An 8,492-nucleotide genomic window follows, 5' to 3' on the forward strand; every position below is an offset into this window, starting at 1 on the left:
TTCCGATTGATCGCTTGATCGATACCGGTTAATCAGTTCTCCAAAAAGTCTGCTCGGGAAGTTCGAACAGTCGTGGAAACTCTACTCAAATTTGGGGGTTTCGTCCTCAAACCTCCATACATAAATTTCAAAGCTTAAACCCATTAAAACATGCATCCTTAACATCTTAGACACCTCATTTTGTCTTTCCCCCCCCGAAGGTTTCCTGTAACAATGATGAGTACCCTCCAAGGCCTAGAGGATGACTATCTATGGATGTAGTGCCGAGTATCTATGGATGTAGTGCCGGTGTGCAATGCTCAAATTTGTTTATCGATCATCAATTCCCCTTTGCCGGAGCCCAAACTAGAGCCTCCAAGCCCTCCAAGATTCCCCAAAAAGGCTAACCCTGACCCAAACCCCTTGGAACCAGCTTGGCCCAGCCCAAGACTTGGCCCAAATAGCCTAAATCATCCTTGTCAACACTGGAACCTAGATCGACACTCAAAGGCCTCAAGTCGACATCGAGCCCACCTTTCATCGACATCGAGCACACCTTTCATTGACATCGAGCCTACCTTTTATCGACATCGAGCCATACCCCCTCACTGTTAGACATAACATTTTTACTATCTAATCTAGTTTGACACTCAGACTTCAATTTTTGACATCCAAACACCAACTATCAATGTTGAGTATTGTTCTTTGACAACCACTCAATGTCGACCTTACCCCATCTCGATGTTAACTCGAGCAATTTCAATGTCGAATCTCTACAAATCCGAGAAGTCAAAACTTGTCATATTTGACTCCGATCTCGATTCCTTTTGTGACCAAGTCTATTTTTAGCACCTTGGATCTCAATCTTGACTCCCTTATGCCCCAAGAAACACTCCTAAGGAAATAAAGCACTTGCTACCATCCCATTGGCTCTCACTTTGACTTTACACCCACCTTCGATGCAAAAATCTCAACTTTGGATGATCAGTATCAACCTTCTGCATGAATTTAGAAGTGCACACATGCCTCTACATCTATAAATACACCCCCTCTCGCAATGAGGAGGGTTACATGCACTTCATATGAGCTTAGCTTGTCCCTAGTTCATAGACGGTGCTCCCCTATTCAAGAGCTTTGAGTTCTAGTTTTTGGCCCTTTACTTGGCCTTAGTCTATTGTCTCTCGCACCTTTTGGGTGTTGCACTCCTTACATAAACTTCAAGATCAAAGCCGCAAGACATCCACCCGATGATCTCAGCTTGACAATAAAATGTTCACATACAAGGAGACAAGAAAAGCCACCACAAGAAGCGATACTACTCAACATACAAATCTCCTGAGTTACAAAAGGGAAACCTCCACACCTCCGAATTGGTCATCTTAAAACTAGGTAGGTTTTATCTCACTTTTTAGTTTTCTATAATCTACATGCTTTTTTCTGCTTTTATTCCATTTTGCATCTCCGAAGGAAAGTGATCCCATCTCCCTAGATGTTGATCACACAAATTCTAGGGTGTCCTTATCACTTTTATATTGTATCACAATCCCATACACGCATATTTTCATGATCCCTATCCCCAGTAGTATAAGTCTCCTTCATGCCAACATTCATGTTGACCTCTTTACATGCCATGCATATATTTTTGTATTTTACCTTTTATTCGCATGATGCTCCATATATACATATGTAATTATCATCTTTGTTTCTCGTATCCATCATGTCCCCATGCTTAGACTAGTGTCAGTCATGTTTAGGTCATCTAGATTTTGAGTCCTTTATTTTATTTCCCGTATACTAACCATTATCTTACAGCCGAACCTCCGGGTATATGTTTCTCCACCTCCCCTGTATTTTATTTTTTTTATAAATTTTCTTGCATTTTACATTCTTTGTCCCAAAGCATGTTATACCATTACCTATGCCAAGCAATAGAAAGACCGGCAAGTCCGAGCAAACTGGGATGCCTAATACCTCAAATCGTAACTTGGCTCGTACTCAGACAAATGGACCATTCGTCCCCAGAAGGGCGTCACATGATAGTCATTACATTTACATTATCTTCTCCAACATTCTATTCACCTCTATCTTCTCCCCCAAAGATGGATGAGGTGGAGGACACGTGGCAATCCCCTGGTTTTGTCCTCACAATGGCTACTCCGCTGAGGACTACTTTTACTTGCGTAAAATAAGTCAGACTTTTGGTGTGATTAGCATATATATATTATTGTACTATTATAGCATGCCTTTTCTTTTATTGTATGCTTTTGGATGCTAACTTCTATGCACTAACTTGCATCATGATTTACATTCACTATCACACACCAGCTGTCATCCAACAACGCAATGTTTAACCCCGTTACTTACACCTCGTAGTGTAACCCTGGGCCCAGTGTGTTGACACGCAGCTTACCCTTGGTGAAACTATAACTCTAAGCACCATGTACCGCTTAATCATCTTACTCATAGGAGTGGTGAGAGGTATATAGGAGCACCTTTCTAAGAGCACCCTTTTTTGGTCCTATTATCCTTCAACCAACATGTGTCTTGTAGGGATTTAGAGGCCAATGCTTAGTTCACGACACACTAACTGTAATAAAGTTTGAGAACCGAATCGGCACTTTGTTGATTTTTTTTCTTAACCGGCCTGATCAGCCATGATCTCGGCTTGGGTCCACTTCGCCAATTTGCGGCCCTTGACGTATGGGCCAATTTAGAACTTGTTCAACTTAGTGCACACACTTACTAACCCTTTTGGGATTGGTGTGCTTGTTGTGAACTTGTTTGCACATCATGTTGCATATCATACTTTTTCTAGGGTGATATACTTACAGTATGAGGTTTACCATTAGCCTAGGTTCTTCCCAATTACCCTTTTTGGTCTAATTATGATCCTATCTATTAGGAACCATTACTTCAAAATGACTAGTTGGACTAGGGTCAGAAGAAGATTAGTTCATGTCTCAAGTCCCCCCGAACCCTAAATGGGTGATGAAAACAATCGTACAAACATTGAGGAGCTAAAGGCTCAGATGCAGCTCCTAGTAATCCTAGTGACTAAGATGGCAACAAGTGTCACTAACCCTCCACTACCACAAGCAAGTTTCGACCAAAGTCACACACAACTCCATGGAGGATCTTCACAAAACCCTAATCTGGCCCTAGATGAGGAAGTCATCACATATGGGCTGCAACCTACTTTTGACTCAATCGAAACCCAACTCTTGAAGCAAAAGGTCAAGAAATTAAAACATGCTATGAAGAATGTGAAAGGGGTAAAGGACTAGATGATTGATTTTGAGGGACTTTGTTTCTTATCGGAAGCACGTTTACCCGAGGGTTTCAAATGGAAATCCAAAAAATTTGATGGAACAGGTGACCCAAGAGCTCACCTCAGGGTATATATAGGGTAGATGAGAATCAAGAACTTTTCAAACATGATACCCGTATGCAAAAGACATCCTTTATAACTCAATGAGGAACATACTGTTACAAGGTAATATCGTTTGGGCTTAAGAATATTGGGGTAACCTATCAAAGGGTGGCAACCACCATTTTACATGACCTTATGCACAAAGAGGTCGAGGTCTATGTCGACGATATGATCGTCAAGTCAAAAGAATACAAGGGACATGATGAAGCCTTAAGAAAATTATTTGAAAGAATTAGGACATACAAGATAAGGCTAGAACCCCAGAAGTGTGTATTTGGAACCATAGCTAGAAAACTCTTAGGGTTCATAGTCAGCCACAGGGGTATTGAGGTCGACCCTACTAAGATTAAGGCAATCATGGATATGCCGCCACTTGAAAATGAAAAAGAAATCAGAGGTTTTCTTAGGAGGATCCAATACATTAGTCGTTCATTTCTTGGTTAACCGTGGTGTGTGAACCAATCTTCAAACTACTCAAGAAGAATGAGCCAAAAGATTGGAATGAGCAATGCCAAGCTACATTCGATATAATTAATGAATACTTGGCCAACCCACTAGTAATGGCACTCCCAATACTTGACAAACCTCTATTGCTATATTTGTCCGTAAGAGACATGGCCATGGGAGTAATGCTAGCACAACATCAGGAAGATGGCAAAACCGAACAGGTTATATACTATTTGAGCAAGAAATTTATGGAATATGAGACTAGATATTCACCACTAGAGAAAGTCTGCATGACTCAGATTTGGGCCACAAGGCGGTTGAGCCATTACATGATAGCCCATCCAATATTCTTGATCTCGAGGATGGACCCAATCAAGTACCTACTTGATAAGCCCGCCTTAACAGGGAGATTAGCACGATGCTTTCTCTTATTATCAGAATTCGATGTCAAATATTTGATACAGAAATCGATCAAAGGACGAGCAATCACTGATCACTTATCAGCATATCCAACCTTTTAAACTAGACCATTGGAAGATGTATTTCTTGACAAGGATTTGCACATTTGGAACTAGTAAAAGCCGATACGGTCTAGCAGTTACAATTTGATGGAGCAACCAATCATAAGGGTTGCGGAGCCGGCATACTACTAATTACTACTAATGGAACCAAGGATGAAAAATTAATATCCTTCAAGATCATGTTGAGATACTATCTAGGGAATTCAAAGAGATCATCTTCTCATATTTGCCAAGAGAACAATCGATTTGCGGATGCGTTAGCAACTTTGACATCCATGGTTGAGATGGAATCTAAAACAAAGGTACATCCATTCGCAATCAAGCTAAGACATCAACTGGCATACGTCAATCACATCCATACCCTGATGGTCGATGGAAGACCATGGTATCCAAACATAGTGGATTTCATTAGGGGAGGACGATACCCTAAAGACACTACATCTAAGGAAAAGCGTTTCTTAAGGAGATATGCTACACAATTCATTCTACTAGAAGACATCTTCTATAAAAGGTCGTATGATGGAGTGCAACTATTATGCGTTGATGAAGAACAATCAAAACTAGTCATGGATTGAATACACCAAGACATATGTGGACCACACATAAATACAAAAATGATGGCCAAAAAGATCCTTAGGCCAGGTTATTATTAGAACACTATGGAAGCCGACTGTGCACAATAGATGAAGAAGTGCCACAAGTGTCAGATATTCGACAACCTCATATATACACCACCTTTAGAGTTGCACACTCTGAGTTCTCCATGGCCATTCGCCACTTGGGATATTGATGTCATTGGCCAAGTGGTCCCTAAGTTTTCTAATGGTCATGAATACCTTTTAATAGCCATCAAAAAATTCAACAAATGGGTGGAAGCTCAGTCTTATACCAAACTACTGGCAGGCAAGGTGGCCAAGCTCATAAGAAACAACATAATATGCCGATATGGGGTCCTGATGAGCACATTTATGTGTGAAATTATTCCATTTATTTATGCATTTTATCTGCTTAGAATGGAGCTACCTTGGGTATTTTCTATCTTTTTCAGGGTACAGGGGTATTTTATGCGATTCTGGACTATCAGGCATTATATCTTTTAATTTACACGTAAAGTGGATCGGTTCTTTTCATGGTTGCGAAGAGGGCTGAATTCTGAGCAAGATGGACGTGTTGCATTAAAAGTACACATTGGTTTTGGAGTCCATTCATGCGATGAAGTTTCAGTATAGATCTAAGGGCATAATCATAATTTCATAAAATTGAGAAATTTTCAGAAGATATTTGATATTGGGTTCATACCGTCTGGAATATTAATTGGAGCAACTTTAAATCTTGGGTTAGGGCCACTCGGGGATAGGAATGAGAGATATTCTTAAAAAGAGAATTTTTATCAAAATTTATAATTTGGATTAAACTCTCTCTCTCCTCCCTAATATATCTCTCTCATCTACTACGGTTTTATCTATCTCTCCAACTTCAATTCTCTCTCTCCCTCTCCCTCTCCCTCTCCCTCTCCCTCTCCCTCTCCCTCTCAAATCCCTCACGGGTCCCACCTTTCCTAATTCTATTCCACTTCTCTATCCCTCTTCTTATATCTCTTCTATCCAAATCCCTCACGGATTCCATATATCCCTCATTCTCTCTATCTCTCATGCTTTATTTTTCTTTGGTTTTATTATTAGATTTCTTTTTTAAACACCAATAGCTATAAAAGCCACGGACAGATTCTAATTCCCATTCTATTCGATAGGCAGTCGTGCCCTCTTCTTTCCTTCTTCTCTCTAGTTTTCCACTTTCTTCTTTTGTTATTTTTTTGTTGTTTTGGATTTTGGGTTCGGCAAGGAGAGGAGAATCACTGTTCCAGCAGCTTCATCATCATGGATCATCGTCACCATTGCTGCCCTTTGTCGCCTTCCACCATGATCGGCTAAGTTCTTTTTATCTTTAGGTATAGATGAACTAATGGTGTTTGCTATTTAAAATTCTAGTTTGTATGCTTGATTGCTTGATGTTGAGACCCCATCCTTGTTTGGATGATTTTAATCGATGTATTTAGTTGGAAAATTCTGTTTCTGTGATTCATTATTTTTCATTCAAGCAATGGTATTTTGTTCTTATGTGGTTGTACCAGTGATGGATTATAGCTGAACGAACTAAGCGTGTCAAGTCCTATAAGCGAAGGACGATAGTACTCGTCAAGATAGTCCATGCCTAGGAGGAACTCTACATTCTATGGTATTATTAGGCCTGTGGTTATAATAAACCGAAGCATGCAACTGAATTGAATAACAACCCATTGGAGATTCGAATCCTGAAGATAGTCTTCTCCCGTATTTGCATATCGTTGTTAGTTTAGACTTATTTCTTTCGTTCGTACTTCAAAATCAGATTTATTGCAATTTAATTTTCATCACTTCCATTTAATCATCTTAGTAATTTAGCCTTCCAGTTCCCCATAGATCGACCCTTTACTTCCTACTTGCTAGATTAATTTAGGGTTTTATTTATGACCGGTTAACGACATGATCAAATTTTGGCGCCGTTGCCGGGGAACCGAAGCACAGTTGCTAAGATTCATTGAGCTGTTTTGTGTTACTTTGTTTTAGCTTTAATTTCATAATTCCAGAATTTTTTTTTTAAGTACTTTACTAGGTTAATTTAAGCATACCTAACGTTCTCTTTGTTTGTGTAGGAAGTCGAGTAGATCGAGTAGGACAAGCTGTCCGTTTGGTTTACTTCTAATTCCTAGACTTTATGTAATTAGGATTATTTTATGTAATTTTTTTCCAGCATTGGATTGGGTGTTTAGGTTTAATTTTAATTTTCCCAGCCCCTTAAGATCATATGTGTAACCATTCATCGGGGGCAGTACGTGGAATTACGCAATCGCCAACACCAGGTAAGTATTTTCATTAGTTTTAAATTAGCCAATTTTTTTACTTTTTAATTCTGATTTTTATGTTTTATTAAGTTTTTTTTTATTTAGTTATTACGTTTTAATTTTTGTTTAATTAGCACGTTCAACTTGTTTTTGTTTCATGCATGGTCGGCGTTCTTTACACCCTAACCTGACTGCCATTGACCTAGAAATAGAGTGATCTGTACCTAAGGATAAGGATAAGGATAATAATAATAACATGGGTGACGAAAACCAGCCAAGAAGGCCACTGAGTGAGCACTTCACTCCAACTGCCTATACCCCTGTATCTTGTGTTCAGTTGCCTGCCATTCAGGCTGTTCAATATGAGATCAAGTCCAGCATCATACAGATGTTACCATTCTATTACGGACTTGCTAATGAGGAGCCTTACAAGCATCTTGATGAGTTCTTAGAGGTGTGCTCTACAGTTAAAATCCAAGACCTCTCTGAAGATGCCCTAAAGTTACTCCTATTCCCATTCTCCTTAAAGGACAAAGCCAAACACTGGCTTCATTCCCTAGATTCGGTTAGGATTTCTACATGGGCGGGGATGCAGCAGAAATTTTTGAAAAAATTCTTCCTCATTGGCCGGACTAATAGCCTTAGAAGAGCCATTACTAGTTTCTCCCAATTAGAGGGCGAACAATTTCATGAAGCGTGGGAGAGACTCAAGGAATTACTTAGGAAGTGCCCCCACCACGTTGTCCCGAAATGGCAATTAGTCTAGTGCTTTTATGATGGCCTCCATGACTGATATAGGCAGATGGTGGACTCCTCTTGTGGTGGAACATTTATGCACAAGAATGAGACGGAAGCGTGGGATCTTTTTGAAACCCTTAGTGAGAATTTCCAACATCATGCTTCGGCCTCTCGGACTGAGATTCCACACATAGGGCAACCAAAGAAGGGTGGTCTCTATGAGAACAATCCAACTATAGAGATAACTGCTAAGGTTGATATGTTGTCCAAGAAATTGGACTATTTTATGTCTATAGGGCAGCATCCTATGTCCCCTTTCCCAATGAGTTTCTCTCCACCCAATCAGACTGAAGCCTGTGCCCTATGTGCTAGCCCTAGTCACTATGTGACAAACTACCCTTCGGCTGCACAATACCCTGAGTTTGTTCAGGAACAGGTGCAAACAGCTCAAAGTTTCCCTACACTGGGTAATGATCCCTTTTCTAATACTTATAAC

At 40.0% G+C, this 8,492-nt stretch overlaps 1 non-coding gene across 1 annotated transcript; it reads right to left on the reverse strand.

Moving 5' to 3' along the window:
• Positions 1–7,895: 7,895 nt before the first annotated feature.
• On the reverse strand, positions 7,896–8,002 carry LOC122660645. The gene has a single exon (XR_006332751.1). It is a non-coding gene; the product is annotated as a small nucleolar RNA R71 (small nucleolar RNA).
• Positions 8,003–8,492: the final 490 nt, after the last annotated feature.

The sequence above is a fragment of the Telopea speciosissima genome, chromosome 4 (assembly GCF_018873765.1).
Source record: "Telopea speciosissima isolate NSW1024214 ecotype Mountain lineage chromosome 4, Tspe_v1, whole genome shotgun sequence".
NCBI lineage: Eukaryota > Viridiplantae > Streptophyta > Magnoliopsida > Proteales > Proteaceae > Telopea > Telopea speciosissima.